Source organism: Anas platyrhynchos, chromosome 23, assembly GCF_047663525.1.
Source record: "Anas platyrhynchos isolate ZD024472 breed Pekin duck chromosome 23, IASCAAS_PekinDuck_T2T, whole genome shotgun sequence".
NCBI lineage: Eukaryota > Metazoa > Chordata > Aves > Anseriformes > Anatidae > Anas > Anas platyrhynchos.
This window is the reverse complement of record NC_092609.1, coordinates 7,428,463-7,449,904: the sequence shown is the minus strand read 5'-3', so window position 1 is coordinate 7,449,904 and position 21,442 is coordinate 7,428,463. Positions and strand designations below refer to the sequence as shown.

Genomic DNA, 21,442 nt, shown 5'->3' with positions numbered 1-21,442 from the left:
TTTAGTAAAATGATGTGTTTTTGAATGTACCAAACACAAAGCAGTATAGTCAGTGATGACTATACACTAAACAATTTTGCAACTATAAGCCTGCAGTTATAAGTGTGTTATTCATTTCTTGCTTTCAATAGGCTGTTTCACAGTATGTACCTATCTGTCTCAAATATTTGTCATGTATGTTTAAGAACCTGGGTTAAATAATGCTAGTTTTCAAAACACTGAATGCACACAAAGTTATCCCGAGAAAGAGGTATGAAGAGGTAACGAGGAGTGAAGACTCCAAGCAGGGATTTTGGACTGGGCAAGGAATAGATGAAACAGAAGAAATTTATGACTGAAACAGGGCAAAAACTGTTCCTTTTAGGAGTGGCATTATTACAGAGCAGTTTGTGTCATGTATAAGTAGTTTATATTTTTAAAACATAGTACCCTTGCACTTCTGAAACAGGCCCCAAGCCAATCTTATCTGGTTTCAGATAACCATTATTAATTATCTCCTCTACTTCCAATGCTTCAGGAAAGAATAGGGGTCCATTATAATAGGTTTTATACAAATGGCTATTACAAAAATTCTCCAACTGTAAATAGCTCACACACGGAAATGGTGGGGAAAGAAAAATAATATTCTTTGTTTACTCATAACCATCCTCAACATAATTAGTTTAGTAATTTAAAGAAAACCTTGAGCTGGAGGAATTAATAACTTCATGGTTATTCAAGTCATATGGCATGTGATATATTTCTTGATTACAGCAGGACTTGCTCCTAATATCTAAAACTTATTATGCCTCTGTGGCAATTAGGTATAAAACAGCTTCTGAGAAGTCTTTCATAAGCTACTCTACTTGTCATTAGTTCTTTAATTTTATGGTCTACACTACTCAAATACGTGCATCATGATCATTGGCAAGAAAAATTCATAGAAAGCACAAAGTCAAAGAACTGCATGTGAACAGTAGAGAATGAGCAACTGTCACACTGTCTCGGAAAAGATAAAAGTTATTGGGATCCTTAAACTCAGCTTTTATGTTTTTTTGTTTGTTTGTTTTTTCTGTTATTTATTATTATTATTATTATTATTACTATTATAAAGATAGCTTGAGGCATTACTATAATTATATGAACAGCAAATGAAAATCTTTGTAATCTCTTAGGACAACTACAAATACAATTTTATAAAGAGATGAATAGAACTTGCCAAATTCAATTTGTATAGACAACAAACAAGCAGCTGCTGCAAACAGCTTGCTGTCTGTTCATTTTCCATTTGCCATTTTCATTTAAAATGTTGTATGTCAGCTACTTTCTAGACAAATAACAGGTGCTTCTACAAAACAAATGGATGGAGCACCTGAGTAATTGCATACACTATGGAATTACACACAGCACAATAAATAAATAAATAAATAAATAAATAAATAAATAAACAAAGGCCCCCCAGTGTGATCATTTTAAATTCTACCTGAGTAAGTAGGTCCTTTTGTTCATATTTATTTACAGGAATTTGTATTTATTAAATTTGAGAAGTTACCTTATTATCCTAGATCACATTTAAAAAGACACTCTCTGTCTGTCTCTACATTACTGACTGTGACAATAAATCAAATAACAAAAGAATTAAAAATACATCTTCCAATTTAAAACTGTACATATTCACTCTCAAAGCCTAAATTTACCAGCCCAGTTTTATTGATAGCTTGTAGGGAGAGGAGAGAGCGAAGCAGTACTAAAATGGTCTAAAACAAATCTCTCTAAACTTCTCACATTACTGAAGAGAAACAATAAAACACTACCTATTTTCTGTTCACAGAAACTCACAACAAAACCCTGAACAGATACCTGAGGATCAGGGAATTGGCCCACAAGGCAGACATCCTGGTGGGCGTCTGTTGTAGACAGCCAAACCAGGATGAAGAGGTGGATGTGGTCTTCTATAAGCAGCTGGCAGAAGTCACTCAATCAACAGCACTTGTTCATAGAGGACTTTAAATTCCTGGAAAAATGCTAGCAATACTATACAGCTCAAAGGAAGCAGGCTAGGGGATTTCTAAAGTGCATGAAGACAGCTTCCCAACTCAGCTGGTTAGTCAGCCGGCCAGAGGGGGTGCCCTGCTAGACCTGCTGTTCACAAACAGAGAAGGACTCATAAGGTGGACTGGCAGGGAAGAAGAACAGCATGACTGAACAGGGAACTTTTGCTGAGTGTCGGTGAGAAAAAGAGAGTTTATGTCCAGTGGAAGAAGGGGCAGGCAACATGGGGAGAGTACAGGGAAGTTGCCAACATATACAGAGAAAAAAACAGGAAGGTCAAAGCCCAGCACGAGCTCAACCTGGCCACTATGGTTAAGGATAACAAAAAATGTTTTTACAAATACAATTACAGCAAGAGGAGGAACAAGGAGAATCTTCATTATTTACTGGATGCAGGGGGGAACTGAAGATAAGGAAAAGGCTGAGGTTCTTAATGCCTTCTTTGCATCTGTCTTTACAGACAGATGTCTTTACTAGCCAGATCACTTATCCTTGGCATACTCAGCCTCCCAACCTGGAAGTCTGGGATGAGGAATAGAAGAAACCCCCCACAGTTCAGGTGGGAACAGAGACCTGCTGCTCCACCTGGACCGTCACAAGTCCATGGGACCAGAAGGGATCCACCCGAGCTTGCTGAGGGATTTAGTGGGTGTGATTGTTGGGCCACTTTCCATCATCTATCAGCAGTCAAGGTCAACCTGAGAGGTGGACCATGATGACTGAGATGACTGGAGACTTGCTAATGTGATGCCCATACATAAGAAAGGTCGTAAGGAACACCCAGGGAACCACAGACCTGTCAGTCGGACCTTGGTGCCAGGAAAGGTGATGAAACCAGTGATCTTGAATGTAATCACACAGTATATGCTAGACAACCAGGGGATCAGGCCCAGTCAACGTGGGTTCATGAAAGGTAAGTCCTGCCTGACCAACCTTGTCTTCTTCTACGACCAGGTGACCCATGTGGTGGATGAGGTGTTGATGTAGTTTGCCTAGACTTCAGCAAGGCCTTTGACATGGTCTCCCATAGTATTTTCCTGGAGAAGCTGGCAGCCCATCGGTTGGACAGATACACTCTTTGCTGGGTTAAACACTGGCTGGATGGCCAAGCCCAGTGAGTGGTGGTGAATGGAGTGACACCCAGTTGACTACTGGTCACCAGTGGTGTTTTTCCACTGGGGGCTGGGGCCCATCTTCTTTAATATCTTTATTAAAGATATTAAAATAAAGATATTAAAGATATTAAAGATTATTAAAAGATTATTAAAATTAAATTAAATTAATTAAAATTAAATTAAATTAAAGATTATTAAAATTAAAGATATTAAAGTGCACAGCTACATGGCTAGTGTAGCTGTGCACTGCATCAACAAGGTTCAAGTAATTCAGGTCAGTCCCTTTCTGCTTTTACTCCCCAGGTTTGGCTTGCAGGATCTTTTATCTGTCTTACAACATGCACTAACTTGCATAAAAGAAACTTGATCTTTCTCTGAACTGTATTTTTGGAATCTTTTTATATTAAAGACTTTAAAAATGAAAATATAAATATTTTTTCATTTTTTCTGCTTCTTCCTCTTCCATACTCTATTAGTATCCATTTTATAAGAGAATAATCTCAAGAAGTCAGTCTCTGAAAACACAAAAAGCTGCAAGTTTCAGATCTATGTTTGATCTGTGAGAGTGTGTGGGTAAGTTAGTTACACTTCTCACTTGTCAAAAGGAGAAAAATTTTAACCTCTCCCTATTTTTCCTAGTACTTGAACCTATTAGAATGATTATCACAACTAGAATGATTATCACAACTTTAACCCAGATTCATGAAGCTTTGTACTCCCTTACACTTTTCAGTGGAAAAACTTTGCTGATTTAAATGAGCCTTCAGTGAGCTGAAGTCTCACTCTTTCAAACTTCAAAACTTCAAAAGCAAAGAACAATCAAGGAAAGAAGTTGGCACTCCTCTGCAATTGTGCATCTGTTGTATTGAATAGTCTTCACATTAATCTGAATAATAATCCTTTCCAATTTGCTGATAAAGTGACATTAAAGGCAGTGACACATTCAGCTTGGCCCCACAATTAATTTTTTGGCACTTTAGAGTTAATGCATCATCTCTGCAGAGCCTCTTCCAATAAAGTTTTTGCTGGCAGCAGTGTCTGTCCTTGTGAGGCATTAAGATGGTGAGAGGAGTCTCATGATGTAAAGGACAGCAGTGAAATTGCTAGACGGTCAGCCTGATGAGATCTTTCTGAAAAGAGCAAACAGTTCTGATTTAAATCCAGCTGGAATGTCATAGAGTTTAACTCACAACACATTGTTTATCTCACTCACAACACATTATGTTAATTAGATGGTGACAGCATCAGAAAAAAAATCAAAACAAACAAACAAAATCTTTTCTACAGGGGATGGTTTAGGATAGGATAAGACAGTGACACATGAAAACCTCTGAACAAAAGTACATCTGTTATTTGGCAGATTAAAATATTAAGGATTTGTCCATATATTTGTTGTTGTTGTTGCTTGTTTGTTTAGTTTGTTTTTATCTCATATACATACTGTCTGCATAACCATTTATTGCTGACAAGTTTTCACAAAACAAAAGCCAGCATAGACAGTACCGGGCAAGGAAGAGCAGAACTTTCCTGTCTCCTTCTGTGCCTAATGGCAAACAAAGAACTGTCTCACTGAGTCAACAGAGTCACACTGGTGTAAAATTAGGGAAAGCAAGGGGAAATATAGGCTTTGTGAACTATAAAATCTGGAGTCTAAAAGCTGTCCATTTGGCTCAGTGAACTAATACTGTAATCTCTCTGACTGCTAGTGAATACTCACCAAGTCAATGAAGAGCTCACATTGTCACCTGTGGATCAGCTAACAGCTCTTGATGTATGCTACAGAGAAATCATCAGATGTTACTGGAAAGAGTACTTGAGCACTTTACAATAATATTTAATTGTTTTTTAAATAATTTAAGATGTAAAGACAATAATTTAAGATGTAGAGACAACTACAGAATGCTGTAGAAGCCAGCAGGGGATGGGAAGGACTGAATTTGCTGGTGACCATGCAGAACATAAAACAAATGGAAATGTATCGTGTTAACAGGGAAGTAGGTGAAGTAGAGAATGCCTCTTAAGGATTACAAGCCACATGCCAGTAAGGGAACACAGTCAAAAGCAAGAAGGAAATGTACTGTTTTTTGAATCTGAAATGTCTCACTGCATGGTAGCCTGTTAGTTCAGCATCACCAACAGGCATCAGCTGCTTTGTCAGATTCTGTTTTCCATCTTCCTGAGCATGTGGTGTGCTCTCTATGAATATTTTCAACATGTTGATTCCAGACCAGCTGGCACACTACTTGCTGCGTATTGAATGTGGCAGACATACAAAATTGTTTCCAACATAGTGAAAGGGCCCTCAGTAAAAAAAGTGGATGCTTTAAAAGAGGATTGTTTTGTCCTTCAATCCTTTTTGATAGTCAAGCAAGCTGTAAGTAGGAGCTCTATGGTTACCAATGGTTACTCAATGAATAGTGCACTGGCTCTAGAAAGTTTGCTGAGATTCTCCAAATGCTCTACCAGAGCATGTGCACCAATTTATTTGTCACCCAGTTTCAATAAATAACTTATCTCATGAAGCAGAAAGAATAAAGTAGACTTAGGAAAATCTTATATATATATATACATGTATATATGGAATAAATAGAAAATTTTAAAAACACATACAAGCTCATTGTAATTTGTGCCATATACACATTAAGCACAGACTCTCTCAAGAGAGGTTTGCTGCCTGCCTGTGGCCCGTATTCTTGACATCACAAGGAGGCTACCGAGACTGGTCAAGCCAGGTGGTTACAGCTGAGGCCATGACAAAGAGACTCGGAAACATCAAAAGGGACTTTATGTCCTTTGGAATGATGCTGAAGAGATCAGGAACACAAGCAGTGTTCTCATCAATCCTTCCAGCTGGAGACTGGGATCAGAGGAGGAGGCAGTGTACGGATCAGGTGAATGATTGGCTGCATAGCTCATGCCACAATCAAGGTTTCAGGTTCTATGATCTTGGCATGCTTTTGAGAGACGGAGCATTCTGACACAGGAGGGGCACACCTGACCACATGAGGCAAGAGCAGTTCGGGTAGCATGCTGGCTGGATTCACTAGCAGGGCTTTAAACTAGATTCGGAGGGGAGCAAGTAATATTGGGGGAATTCACCTCAAATTGTAATTATGAATACTGTAATTCTGGTTATGGCCATACTACTTGTTTGCAGAAGACAGGAAAGAGTCATGACAGTTTTATAGAAACATGTTCTATTGTATTTAGGAAATTTACTGATTTTGTAAACACAAACCACTAAAAAATCTTAGTTAAATGGCTTATAAATGTGAAAGTAACTGTCAAAATTAATTGATTTTGTGTCTAAGGATAAACCATATGCCCTCCTGCACAGCAATGAAATTAGATTAGTTTCTGCAGAAGTACAGGAGTAAAATTCTCTGAAAAAAAACTGTCCTCTATGCAGAGTTGATTTAGTGGGACAGTTTCTACCTTTTCTGACTACTTTATTGTCTATTCTTCTGTACAGTAAGACAGAAACCAAATATCAGGGTGCAAAGACGATCCATACTCTAATGAACAAAAATTCCTTTCCATTTCCTCATATAGTCAAAATTTCAGTGACAGAACTGTAGAGCTGCAGAGAACATTAACCTTCCAGGAATGACCCTGTCAGACATACAACCACTAGGTCAGGTAGGACCTGATTCCCAGCACCTTTATGTGGCAGCATTAGACTGCAGTCATGAGGTCTTCATGCAGAACCAAATTCTCCATTATTTGTCTTTTCCTACACTCTAAATCCTGTCTTTCCTCATGTTTTTCCTTATAATGAATAAAGACAACAGGAATAGACAGAGAATTTGGAAATTTTCTCTTGCTCAGCCAAGACTTCAGCACTTATGTGAGAAAGAAGAGGAAATGAGAGGCAGATAGTAAACAGGCTGGGGAAGCTGCAGTGGAACACATTCAGAAGAAAGAATGATGGATTAAGTCTTAGCATGGTACTCTACAAGTCATTCTTATAGTGTCACAAGTCTATCCGTTGATAGTTACATAGCAGATCCTAACAGGATTTATAATACGTGGAAATTCCAAATTCAAATACATCATTTGTCCAATAAATTGAATTATAGTCTATTGGTGCTGCAGAATGATAGCTAGCAGAACAACTCATATTTTTTTAAGCTTCTTAATGCAAGGGCAGAATGTTTGCCTACCCAGATTTTTAATATTTTCTGTATATGTTAAAAAAATGGAAAAAAAAAAAAGACAAATTTATGTGTACCTTGGTTCCTTTTATTTACTGCTTCAATTTTCAGCTCCTTAACTGGGCTTTTGTTGTCACTGTCGCTCTACAGGTTTAAATCAACTGTCCCAGGTATGTGTAGTGGCAAGGCTTTTGTAGTGGGGGGCATAGGGGTGGCTTCTGTGAGAAGAATCCTGAAGCTGCCCCATGTTAGATAAGGGGCCGACCGCTGGCCAGAGCCAAGACAATAAGCGATGTCATTTGCATTTCTGTGAGAACAGATTTAAGAAATCAAAAAGAAGAAGTGATGAAAAACAAAAAGAGGTGATGGGCACATCACCAGAAAAAGAGGTAATGGGCACAAACGGGAACACAGGAACACAGGGGCTTCTCTCTGAGCATCAGGAAGCACTTCTCTACTGTGAGGGTGATAAAGCACTGGCATAGGTTCTCCACAGAGGTTGGGGGGTCTCTTTCCTTCGAGACCTTCAAAAGCCTTCTGGATGTGGTCCTAAGCAACCATCTTGAGCAGGGGTTTGGACCAGATCACCTCTAGAGGTCCCTTCCAACCTCAACCATTCAGTGATTTTGTGAGATAAAAATGAGACACTTTGCCCAGTGATTTTGTGCCTTCATTGGTGAAAACATGTAATTTTGAGAGAAATATAAGTTCTGTTCCAGGCTCTGGGAATAATACAATTAGAATCTAATTAGAGACAAGAATCTAATTAGAAAAATAAAATGGAAATAAATGGAAATTTAAAATATTATTCTATATTGTTTTTCAACATTAATCTCTTTCTTGAGACGAGCCACACATGACAAAGAACTTGTCACAATTAGTGGCTTAAAACTCATCTGATTTGACTTAAGTTGTTCTGCATCACTCACACTAGCTCAGAACCTAAGAAGAAGAAATTTATGAATCTGAAGCTTTCCTGTTGTAAGACACTTTCTTACAGTTGAGATGCAACAACTAACAGTATGATGCTCTTGCCTCCTTTTTATCAGACCACAGCCCCAGTTCACACCCAGCACAGTTGGGTAATCAGTTAAAGAAGTGATTTCTGGTTCTTTATTGGACTACATTACTGTGTTACCTGATATACAGATGAATTTGAATTAACCATGTGCTATATTGTATAGGACAGTTTAAAATCTTTAGTGTCTCTAGGCAATGGAGTAAGACAAAAATGAGAAAACCCCTCACAGTTCTGATTCAGGTTTCCAGTAAAAGTTCCAGTCCCCTTTTCTGAAACTCCTCTTTGAATGTCATCACATTTCAATTCAATTCTTAATATTATCCCAGTGTCATGGGTGCACTTGGTTTCCTGCTGCCCTTGTATCTGACTCCTAGTCTTACTGTAAGTTTATATTGCAGGAGTACATTTTTTTTTCTTTAGAACTTTTTTTAAATCCTTTACTATTTTCGCTGCAATACTTCAGATCTCCAAGTCAGATCTACAGCATGAAAAACTTTAGTCTAAAAAAGATAAAAGCTCCTAACTGTCACAAATAGGATTTTATTGCAGAAACTCTTGGGCAACTTAAATAGACAATACGACGAGACCAGGATGAAATACTGTAAAGTATTTATTGTAAAGTATTGTAGATGCACTTAGAAAGAGTAATCTTTTATTTTTTTAAGGTGACAGCAGTTTCTCTTCTGAGGGCTAAATGTTTCTTTGACATCTTAAAGCATTATACTTTCTAAAAATATTTTTTAATTAGTCCTCTTGCCTACTGTCTGTAGGATCTCAGAGAATAGAATGTATATATATTAGAAGGAGGAAAATAAATCATTGTCTCCTGTGATTTTGATATCACTTTTATTAACGTGTAGTCTTAATCGCTCTCTCACGAAAGCCTTTGAATCACAGTTTGTAATGATGGCCTGATGACTCTTGTGATGAATGATTCTCACTGAGTTCCTCTATTCTAACAATCATGTAGTGTGCTTCAAGACATGTTCTTTGTTTTAATATACTTCCTAAATGTACTTGATTTCATAGAGCTATCTAGAATGAGTGCTTGGTTTAAAACAAACCACCCAGTACATCATGAAGTACAGACAAAAATCAGAACAGTCGCACACATGATAGAGACCTTCAGTCATCATGAGGTTTTGGTCTGCAGTGTGTTCCATGAGTGGTAGCACATTTTCAACGAAGCATTGTGGCTTTTCTCCAGTTCCCTAAAATGTGAATATACTGACTAGTAGAGAACTTCCATGTGGAACTAAAAAATCTGGATGATATCACCAGCAGTAAAAGGTAAGGAGTTATGAGAAGATTAAAATATCTTTATGAGTTTATGGTATTTAACCTCAGTCAGTGTTTTATGGGTATCCAACCTTTTTGGTTTTTGCTTTTATCTAAGGTAGTTGGCTCAGAAATTGCAGAGTCCAAGAAATAGTTTAGCAATAAATAAATCCTGTTAAAATTCTTAGACCTCATTTACTTCATTAACTGACAACCATTCTTTATTTCCTCTTCATCCAAAGCAGCCTGAATGCAATAAAATTCCATGCATTCTACAACTAAAAACAAATTTAAAGATAACAAAAATAAAAACAAACAAAAAATGAAACCAAACCAACAACAACAACAAAAAATACAAACAAAAGGCAATGAAAAAACAACCCCCATTTTTTCCATTTTTCAGAGATTTTTGAAGAGGATAAGGAACTTTCATGAAAGGACAGAAAACCCTGAAAAGACTCTCTGGGAGTCCTTTCAATTATTATCTTTTTTTCATTGATGATTTCATTAATGGAAGAATTAGCTGTGTTTGAAGGTATGCAACATTTGTTCTTTTTTTTTCCTTTTTTTTCCAGATCTGTAGAGAATGGTTTACCAAGCTCTGCTGCAAGTGACAAGTTGATCGAGCTAGGAAAAAGAACATTTCATCAAGTCTTGGCAAAATAATTTTACAGTCATTTCTACAGTACTAAATTTCTTCCAGTACGAGAGAACAACAGTTTTCCCTGCACTGAGGTAACTTATGTTTGTGTATGAGTTTCAGCATTGGTTCATTTTGATTTATACAATAATTTAATTTCCCTGTTATGAGAATAAACAAGGAGAAATATTAGATCATGGCAATGGACCTTTTGGTAGGAATGAATATAATACTTATATAGAACAAAATCACTTTTTACAAGTTCTCAAAAGAGAACTGTTTTTGTGGTTGGTTTTCTGCTTGTGTCTTTTTCCTTAGGCAAGTATCAAAAAATCAGTTAGTCTGATTATATAGAAGTCAGAATGTGTGCTTCTGAGGAATGGAAGGAATACTTATAACTACAGCACCCCTACCATCATGGTAGAAAAATCTGCTTACTTAATCAGTGTGCAAATTCTGCTGACAACTATGCTGACAGCTTTTTAAGTTGTTAACATACTTCCCAGAAGCGCATCCTGTGGTCCCAAACTGAAAGGAACTGGTCTTGAAAAAGAACATAATGAAACTGCATTATTGTTTCAAATATTACACTTAAAGTCATTTTTCCTTCTTTCCTTCATCTTTTTTCTTTCTTCTCAGATTCAACCTGTTGACCTCAGAGTCCCTCCAATCACATCTATTCTAGTCACACTGACATGGAAGAATTTGAAGAAACAGAAAGGTAAGAAAAACAGTCACTTGGGCATGTCTTTTTGCTGAAATCCTGGGGATATACCAAACTAAGTGACATCATGCACCAACATTTCTGAGAGGTGAAACTAAAGGTGAATGACCTGTTGATAAACTCAATCACAAGCAGTTGACAGATTTAATTATCTTGTCACCAGTTCAAGTGCTGCCTTATTGTACGTTTCACTGAAGCACAGGCTGACAGTAGCCAGAGGAACTGTGTCCCCACTTCTCCCATTCATCCATCATTAGTATTCATTCTGAGTTAAAAAAAAAATAAAAAAATGCTTCTGGCACATTTATCCAAGTTGTCAGCAGAATTCCTAACATCTCTGTTACCTTCCAGGTGTCATGACTGCTCATTTCAAGTCAAGAAGCACTCATCTCCCTTAGTCATTTTTAAAAGCAGAGCAGATTACATGCCCTGACTTTAATTTTTTCCCTCATGGCACACAAAGTAATTTCTCTTAGGCTCACAGTAGTTCTTCTTGTCTTCAATACTTATTACTAAGAGATCAGACTAAGAAGAGGAGAAAAAGAGTGTTTCTGACAGAGGCTTTGATACAAAGCCCTAAATTCTTAGATGTTCCCAGCTTCTCAAGATAAAGTACAATATCTGCACTTACTTGCTAAGCAGTAGTAGATGCACAAGCCCAGACATCAGAGATAACAAAAGCATCTAGAAGAGCTGTGAAAACAAACACCAATACAAAAATAAGGCATATTTGTTGTTGGTTCATAAAAACAGGTTTATGTTCTGTGTTGGCCAATAACGAAAAGTCCAATTACATTAAGTATCTAGGTGTAAGCAAGAACTGGAACTTGACAAACCTTCCCCTGAACCTGTTCTTTCCCACAGAAGGACATGCCACTGTGCACCAACTACACCTTCTTTAAGGTTCACATGGTACACGATATGCATCCATAATGATGCATCAGCAATATTCTGTTATGACTAAGTAGAGAAGAAGCTATTGTTTCAAACTAAGTTACAAAAATAGAATATAGAGCAAGAGTAGCTTGGGAACAGAGAGAAGGCTAGTTTGAAGAACTGAAATTTTTAAGTAAAACAGAGAAAAGCTGGTCAAAAAGAGAACAACTACTCCAAGTGAGGAAAAGTCTGCCACTTTCATAATTTTTATCAGTGTAATAATTGTGAAGACTTAAAATTCCATTTATTCCACATGAAATGAGCCTATTTTCTACACATACTTAATGTTAGTTTGTAGAATTTGGCTGGTGTAGCCAGAAATCCACTGAAGATTATGAAAACTATTTTTAAGATTCCAGCTGCTTATGTATGCAAGAAATTAATCCGAAGCAGAATATCCTGAGCTTCATCCTTTTGAACTAGTTTTCAGAGCCAAATGAACAGGTCTTGGAAAACACTATAGAAGCTGATTGTGCCCATTAAGTTTTTCATGGACAATGCTGCATATTCCTGAGCACAATGAACTGTTACTTTATCTATGGAGATGTTCCTCCAGAAGAGTATTCCTGTATTCTCATGTCTGAATAGAAACATGAGGACAGCATTGTGGTGCTTTCAGGGGCTGTATGACAGAAGGATAGCTGTTCTTCAACTGTACATGCTGTACCTCTGGAGCTGCAAAATCCATTCTGAATACTTTTTTTTTTTTTAATAGAGTTTGTCCCATTCGAAATACATTTTTTAAAATAGTGTTTGCTTAGTCTTCATTCTTAAAATCTTGTGTTACCATTTTGCATATGTATACTAGCTATATCCAGTAACCTCATGAAACCCGTATGTATGTCATAGAAATTAAATTAAATCAAACAGAATACCTGGGCTTAAATTTCATTATTACCACAATGAAATAGAACATTGCCAGAGTTAACCCTCTGCTTAGAATACTTAGAGACATGACACAGCTCTAAAGAAAGGGAGACAGTGGTTAGGATACTTTGGAAGCCAGTCAGAGACAGTTGATGATAATCCAACCACAAAGCAATCTGTTGGGTCCGACATTAACTACCCCAACATCTAATAAATCCCAGTACCATTAAAGTACCCAACAGAAATCATGCAATAAGACTACATTTATGCTACATCTCCAGGGAGTGAACCAATGTCTGAGTGGTAGGGTGATATATAGGCCCAATTTCATTTCTCTGTATGGAGACTTGGCATTTTTTCTAGAGTTATTTGCTTGTGGTTTGGGTTTGATACCTACTCTGTAGTCTCTATGTGGACATTCCCATGTAGTTCTTAGTTTCACAATCTCTAAGTCCACACTGGCCTGTTCACAAGTTTATCTGATACCCAAAGTAAGCTGCAATGATCTGCTTCAGTAACTTGCCCAGTATGTTTTCTATGTAGATATCTCATCGCTCTTCTTCCATAAATACAACAACAGTAATATGTGACCATAGAGTCTTGATACAGCAAAGAAGGAAGCAAATATTTAATCATTACTGTTGCCAAAGTCTTTGGTAATGGTGGTTTTTTGTTTGTTTGTTTTAATAATAAAAAGAAAAAATTCAAGTGTTGAGGCACTTTCGAATGTAATCTCTCTCTTTTTATTAGAGACCACAGTGTTAACTAGCTCTAATGATTGAGATCACATGACAAAAAATTTTGCCATTTGACCCATTTTAGAAAAACTTTCTATTGAGATCCATTACATCATTTTATGCAAGAGTAGCATTTAATAAACAAATAAAATTACTAGAATGGTCTTTTTTTTTTCTTCTTCTAAAACAACAGTATTTAAGCTAATTCAGTATTGATAAGCTTACATCATGCCATATCACAAGTGAAAGCAGATACACACGTGTAGATTCCCTTCTCTGACACCCAATATAAAGTGGCATTACATTGAGAAAAGCAAATGCAACATTAAAACTGTAGAATCTTTTCTTTGTCAAGGATTCTGGAGAATTTCAGGGAAAGTAATATGATTTTCTTGATTCTCAGCTGACAACTGGGGTTACGAAAGAAGACAGACCTTAGTCATGCAGTAAAGATGAACAGAATTACACTAACAAAGGTGAGTTCTAATGCTGCCCACTAGTAGAAATGAATGGATTTCTATTTCACTTGACTATATTTTTATACTTCCTTGGACTGTGAAGTAGCTTATTGTCAAGAAGCATGTTCACTGAAAACTATCCAGGGAAAGCACAAATAATACTAAAAGCAAACAACAAAGCAAAAACAACCCTAACAATAAAAAGGAGCTCTGTCCTGTTACATCTCCAGCTTAGTTCTCTTGAAAAGCAAAATTCTCATTCTTTTAGTGAAAACCACACCCTGGTTTCTGAAAGGTTGATTGCAGTCTAACTGCTTTCTGGTATATATGGTCAGCATCTGCCTTAGTAAACAATGACTAAAGAACTTTTTTTCTGTTAATCTTTAAATAAGTCTGTCCTCTTAATCTCGGTTAGCCAAATGGAGAATAACCTTACCTAACCTTATGGATATGAGAACAGTTGTAGTGCCAGGTGTTACTCTGTAAACTTCAAATGTAATCACTCTTTGAACAAAACTACAAAAATTTCAACTATGGTCTTAAAAAAAAAAAAAAAAGATGTTATACGTGCCCTAGCATACCAAAAAGGTGGTCAGTTCTATTGAAATTAATAAAATATTGATTCCTCAATAAATTGCAGAGTTACACTGTAGGAAGCTTTTAAATAAATATATAAATAGTTTTCAATATGCCAACTCATTAAGCTTAATTTGAACAAATCTCTTTGTGTCATAGCAGTGCATCAGTGATACAGCAGCACTTATCAATTAAATTACTTCTCATTAAATTTTTAAAAAGAAATGAAAACACAAGAGTTAAAAACTTCAGTACACCTAAATAACTAAACTTAATAGATACAACTTTAAGACAGTGCATAATTTATATATATAGGGAGAAAAACAACAGGAGAATACTTCCCATTTTTAATCAAATGGTATTGAAAGAGGAGGTGAGGCTGAGTACATCCATGACAGATGAGAGGAGAGGGGGCAGATCCTCCTTTGGCATTGTATCTGAAAACAGTTTCTGCTCTAGTTTAGTTTCTAGACAGCCCTCTGTCTCCACTGACCACACAAGGATCCTGGGGAGAATTGAAGTGCTGTATAACCTTTATGGCGTTGTCCCATTATCAGACCATGGGCAATCATAGGTGAATTTCTGATTAAAGGAAAGGGAAATTCTATGTTCCCCTAAGTGGTATCAAGTGCTCAGTACTGAAGTCCAAACCCATAAAGTCCATTCTTCCTCCAGATGATAACAACATCATTTGTTTTTTATAAGCAGGTTCTTGCTGATATTTGATTTAAACAAAGAATAGAAAAGCACAGGATAAAAGTGTGTCACTTCCTTGCAAACCTAATTCTATTACTCTGCTTTGTCACTGTTGTTTTGACCAACATGTTTATTATTTCATAGAAGAGGAGTACTCATAGTAAAAATCTGAAGGAAAATGACATTTTTTCATTGTTTTTGTAATTGAAGTTATTGTTTTGCTACAAACTTGCAGTCTTCCTTATTCTTATTTTTTGTCCTTGTGTGTTTACATCCCTCAGGTTTGGGGTGGAATAAATCATCAGGTGGAATAGCAGGTGAGGAGGAGAATATTGGCAGACAGATGATAATGCTGCTTAGCTTTCTGCACAGGAGATGCTTTTCTGGGCAGCACATTGCCACCTACCAGCAGCTTGGCTGAGCAGCACATTCCCCTTTATGGCTGAAGCATTTCCAACTGCACTGAAATGCAACATGAACGGTGGAAATAACATGCAACACTGCAAGCTGCACTTAGCAAGTGCAGATGGAGATCTCCCTGGGCTCATGCAAAATAAGAAACTAAGGGCATGAGACTACCACATGAACTAGAGAAAGCCCAAATTTCAGCATCAACACTAAAAGGAAATTCAGTCTACCTTCATGGTGCTTTTGTAGCTTTACTTTTAACACCTTTCCATGCACAATCACTGAGTCCATTTGAGAGACCAGTAGCATTAGGGTTTTTAAGTAGTTGACCATGTTGCAAGGAGTAGTCTGATGCTTAGCAATTGTTTAGAAATTCAGACATAATTAGGCAGTTCCTCCAAATATACTGTTGTGCAGCAAATTGTTTAGGAGAATGCAGCTACAACAAAGAAGCTTCCAGAAAAATCTGAAAAATCTACCTGGCCATGTGATGAGAAATTCTAAACTGCGTGAGTCTTTAAAACGTGATCAACTTTTATTCCTTTCTTGCAGGGAAATAAGAAACTTTTTCAGTGTGCTCAGTGACCAAGGTGTATCTAGTTAAGCACATGGTTTCATAAATCCAAGCTCTTGAGGTGCTAGCTATTCTGAGAAAATAAGTCTTCGGAAATTTCTTTATGAAGTCTTCAATCTGAAAATATTTTATCTAAAAAATGCTACTTTTTAAAGTCTTCTGTGCATGAGCAGATTGACTATGAATCTCTTTTGTCACACCTGTAGAACTCTATTTACCATATATAAGCTAACAGTGACAAGCACTCCTTTGCTCTGCTCTGGGCTAAGAGCCAGCTGAAGTCAGATGCAAGCAGCTGGCTTGGCTCCAGTGCACCTTACACTCTTTCCCACCATTGAATTATTACCAAATTCATCTTCTTAACAAGTCATCAATCCTTTATTCTGCTGCCCTGTGCTGCCCTGAGAAGCTGTCATCAGCCCAAGCTTTTCCTGTTGGTCTCTGCACATTCCCTAGTCTTTCCATTTTTTTTCCCAGCTGTGGATAACATATTGAAGAAGGATCCTGTAAACATCTGTGTCAGGTTTATCATTCATTTTAAATGAAGATACTGTTTTAGTATAATATCCAAGCTGGTAAACTCCTGACAGACTCTCTGAGATGCAGTTTCAGCACTAAAGCAAATAGGGAAACCAGAAGCTTCCTTATCAGTTGCATTCTACAACAAAGAGAAAGACGGGAAAAAAAAATATGTTTTAACAGAGGGGAGCTTGCAGAATGACAGGCAAGTGGAAGAGAATCTACTAGGAAATGCTACTACGGGAGTGTCTAAAAATAAGTATTTCTATTTTAAGATTGAAAGAAAGCACAAAGTACTGCACGACTACGTCCTTTTGTGCAACAAACGTGCCAAAGGTCTATTTTTTGATGTGTTTGTTTTTTAAAGCAATTATTTATACAAATAAGAAAAATTGAAATATTGAAGTGAAATCTGCAGCTTAGGGGTTGAACAAGAGCAATTCAGTCCCTTATCCATAAGGACTGATTCACTGTCCTGGAACCGCCTCAAAATCCCAGTACATCCTACGCCTTCTTCCTCTTAATCGAGTAGCAGCAATAGTTCAGACCCATGGGCCATCTAGGTCGCAGCCAGAGAAAGGGATATCCAGTGCTATCCAACAGTCATTTGCAATATTCCACAAAGGAAAGGGCAGCCAGCCAACAGACAGTAGCCTGGATTTGGTCTGTAATTCACACTGATTAAGGGTACAACAATGATGACCTCTGTCTGATATCAACTACAGAACACTGACATCACTGTTCTATGCCTTAGCTTTCAGTTTGAGATGGCTAGACAATAGCTGTTGAGAAATACTATCAGCTAAGATAGTATATCTTAACATACAAAATAACTTTAACTAAGAAGCAGAAAGATTTCTTGGATTTTGGCAGTCCTGGCTACCAACTTGAAAGGAAATTGTAAATATAACAAACACTCAGGATAAGACCTGAGTTTCGTAAGAGGACTGTAGATTCCAGCCAGATAATTTGATTGAAACAAGGAGCATCCTTCTATCACTAAGTTTCGTTAGCTAATAAATTTTCAAACTCCTATCGAGCTGATGAAAGTCACAAACAAAACACTGTTTTTGGTGGCCTTCCTTAAGCACAACGGCGGTTTCCCAGATAATATTCCTCACAGCCTCCTCATCGTCTAGCACTTATCTTCTGTTTGACTTTGACTATGCTATTATTATAAAATGCATTGCAGAGCACTTTACCATTAAGCTTTAAGTCTGTGAAGCATATTGCAATGATCTTTTTTGCTTGTGTTAAAGGACCATGCCAGATTTAAGAACATGACATCTCATGGCATACAACTTGTCATTTGGAACACAAATGCATGTTGCAGTATGTCTGGTCCAGAAGACAGAAGTTTCACATGGTGAAACTAGTAAATTAACCGATATTGCAAGATGACCTCAGATAGCTTCACTGCAAAACACTCCCTTTCAGTAGACTGATTTAAGTAGTCAGAAACAACTTTCGGAGAATGAACCACCAAAATAAATAAAAGCCTTTTGTGTCCCATATAACTTTAAAGAACCAAGAGCCATATCAAACAGGTTGCACATTTTTTATCTCAGGTGTTCCTTGGTAAAGAAAATATACCAAGTTTATATTATTTCCATAAAAGGTCAGCTTCAGTGAAATTTCATTTCTCCAAGGCTAAAGAAAAGAAAAAAAAAAAAAAAAAAAGAAAAAGAAAAATTAATCCAGGCAAAGTTTAGCTACAGTTGCATATTGTACACAAAAACTACTCTCCGCCTCCCACCCCTACATCCACCTTTTAAAAATCAGCTTGCCAGTTGCTATCTCCAACACATTCCTTGAGAGTTGAGGCATATCTTCTAATTTTTGCTATTTTCTGAAGCACCGGACATGTGCCATTTGCAAGCACCTTTTAAAATAGAGTTCTCCAAGGACAGCTTATACAGCATGCATCCAAAGTTTTAATAGAAGTAAAGGCAAAGACAGCTATTTGAGAACAAGATACGGGTATTGATCCATTAATAGAGTTTTAATCTTCACATAGATTATGATTAGACATTTTTCCTGTTTTAATAATATATTACATGAAGGATGGAATAACATTATACTGAAAAAGTACATTTGCTTCCAATTTGATTAAACGTAGTCTGTCAAAAATACTTTATCTCCTCCAGTATTCTTCCCCTTAAATTTTTGTTTCTTTTGTTCTTAATAAGCACAAAGCCAAACGTTAGTGCCCTGAAATCCTTTAAGAAATGGAAATTCAATCCTCAGCACACATGCTTTTGTCACACGTTTCTGGTTTTATTTTATTACAAGCCACAGCACCAACACAAAGCTTGAGTACAAGCACAATATTTCATGACTGCTGCAAAGTAAGCAACAAAATATAAAAATCTGTTTAGTAAAAAACTCGAGCAGTGTCTGCCTAGCTATAGTGGTGCTTCAAATATCTTCGGATTAGTGCCAAAGTAGTGCAGTATATGATTTAACAAGCACTTCAAATGAAGTGTTTATTTCATTGGTTATTTTATTTCATACACCATTCCCCCTAGATCTGCTAAAACATTTGAGAAACAGTAAAATGTAGTGGCAGACACACTAAGCCATACAACAATCTACTGAGGACTTTCTCAGACAGAAAGCTACACAAGGAACAATAATGAATAGCAAAGAAAAAAAAAAAAAGAAGATTGTAGTATGTTCAAGGAGCCAAGGATGTAGGCAGAAGAGGAGTGATCTTTTGGCATAAGGAATAAATTTAAGAAGCAACAGCTTTAGCTTTTAGATCCTGCCTCATCTGAACCAAGGCTTGTTGGACACTGTAGAAAAAATTCTTTTGATGTCCACAGGTTAGCAGTACTTTGCCTGAAGCCATCCAGGGGTGAAGCCTGATTTTTTCTTTGCTCAGGCTGCCAGCACATAAACCTGAACAGAAAAGGTGAGGGCCATCAAATTAGAGCAACAAATTTGCTGATTCCCAGAACACAAAAGACAAAATACCAGGAATCTTCAGCAGAGATGTATCCCAAAGCAAAGAAGTGGGAGGAACATATACTGTGGAAGTGCTTATTTCACCCTTTCTTTTTCCTCCAAACCTTGTAGACTTACACCACACATAAAATAAGAACAATGATGCCTCTCTAAGTATGGGAATGGGAAGAGGGAAGGCTGCTAGGCACAATGGTCAGGAATGTGATTCCAAAGCCAAACATAAACACCTATAAGTTTGTGACAGATCATCTAACCAGACTGCTTCTGAGGAGTGGAAATAATAGAGGCTATCTTATAGAGATGCTTTGTAGTATTGATGATTCTCCAGGCTCTTATTTTTTCTTCACAACAAACTGCATTTATTAATGCTTCTGCATTTGCTCTGTTCTAAATTCCCTAACTACTTGCATCTTTTCCTCATGTAGGGTTCATTTTGAGGGTTCACTTTCTTTCTTTCTTTCACATACACACATTTTTAAAAAAATGCAAACCACAATGAGCTGAATATTAGTTGGACTCTAACTACAACTCTACTAAGCTAGTAGAGTTTTCTGTGCCTACCAGCAATTGACATCCGTGCCTTACTAGAAGTACATAATCTACAAATTTCATAGGCATGAGTAAGATGTCAGCTGTCCAGTTGCCTGCCTGTATGAATAGCTCTTCCCCTTTGTATTCTTTTTCAGCAAGGTTTTTGACCCATTCTCATCAACTCTTCCTATTAAAAATGATATAGAGGAAATTTGTTTATTCATTTCTGACATTTGTGGGAGTCTTGTTCATTCGTTACTAACAAAATAGAGCATGATTAGTCATTAGCATGTTGCCTAGCAATGGCAACAAAGAAAAAAAAAGAACCTCCAGTGCTCTGCAGCAGGCACAGTCCTTTGAAGTGTTAATATTAAAATTTCTGAGAATGCAACAGAGTTCCTGTGCCAGACAAACAAACAAACAAACAAAAAAGTGAGGAAGAGGCCTGCAAAAATGGAAACAGAAAGAGGGAAGGGAGACATTTCCTCAGTTTTCCTGAAATTTTTAATTGGTATTACTCAATCAGTTGTTAGCATCATTATTTTTAATTGCTATTACTAACTTTACAAATTAAATACATTATTTTGTAAACACACTAGTCCTTCTCTGAGAATGTGTTGGGAACAGCCCTGAGCAGGAAGCACCTCTCCTATGAAGACAGGCTGAGGGAGTTGGGGTTGTTGAGCCTAAAGAAGAGAAGGGTCTGGGGGGACCTTACAGTGGCCTTCCATTACCTAAATGGGGCCTACAGTAAAGCTGGGAAGAGACTCTTTATCAGGCAGTGTACAGTGAAGGGGACACGGGGTAATGGTTTCAAATTTAAAAAAAAGGTACATTTAGATTAGGTACTAGGAAGAAATTATTTATTCTAATGGTGGTGAGGCACTGGAACAGGTTGCTCTAAGAAGCTGTGGATGGGATGCCCCTGGAAGTGCCCAAGACCAGGTTGGATGGGGCTTTGAGCAACCTAGTCCAGCAGAGGGTATCCCAGCCCATGGTAGGGGATCAAACATGATGATCTTTAAGGTCCCTTCCAATACAAACCATTCTATGTTGATAAGACAGGTGGAAAATTTAACCCCTTAACTAATACTCTTAAGCGTTGAGTTTGGCTCCTAAATTCACTAGGAGAATATGGGAACAAACAAACAAACAGACAGCGAGACAAACAAACAAAAAAAAACAAAACCAACCAAACAAAAAAACCCTT

General features: G+C 37.2%; 2 long non-coding RNA genes across 3 annotated transcripts in view; one reads left to right on the top strand and one right to left on the bottom strand.

Moving 5' to 3' along the window:
* Positions 1-3,626: 3,626 nt before the first annotated feature.
* The window catches only part of LOC139999342 (uncharacterized), a 56,606-nt gene continuing 38,790 nt past the window's right edge, over positions 3,627-21,442 (bottom strand). The window contains exons 4-6 of one of the 2 annotated variants that reach the window (XR_011804734.1): positions 11,595-11,656; positions 4,864-4,922; positions 3,627-4,276 (exon numbers count right to left, since the gene is read on the bottom strand). This is a non-coding gene — a long non-coding RNA (uncharacterized lncRNA). Of the gene's footprint in view, positions 4,277-4,863; positions 4,923-9,217; positions 10,227-11,594; positions 11,657-21,442 lie in introns of those variants that run through there. The other variant, XR_011804733.1, reaches the window with a different exon arrangement.
* Positions 10,196-16,363, top strand: LOC139999343 (uncharacterized). Its single transcript, XR_011804736.1, has 4 exons — positions 10,196-10,334; positions 10,879-10,960; positions 13,907-13,979; positions 15,515-16,363. It is a non-coding gene; the product is annotated as an uncharacterized lncRNA (long non-coding RNA).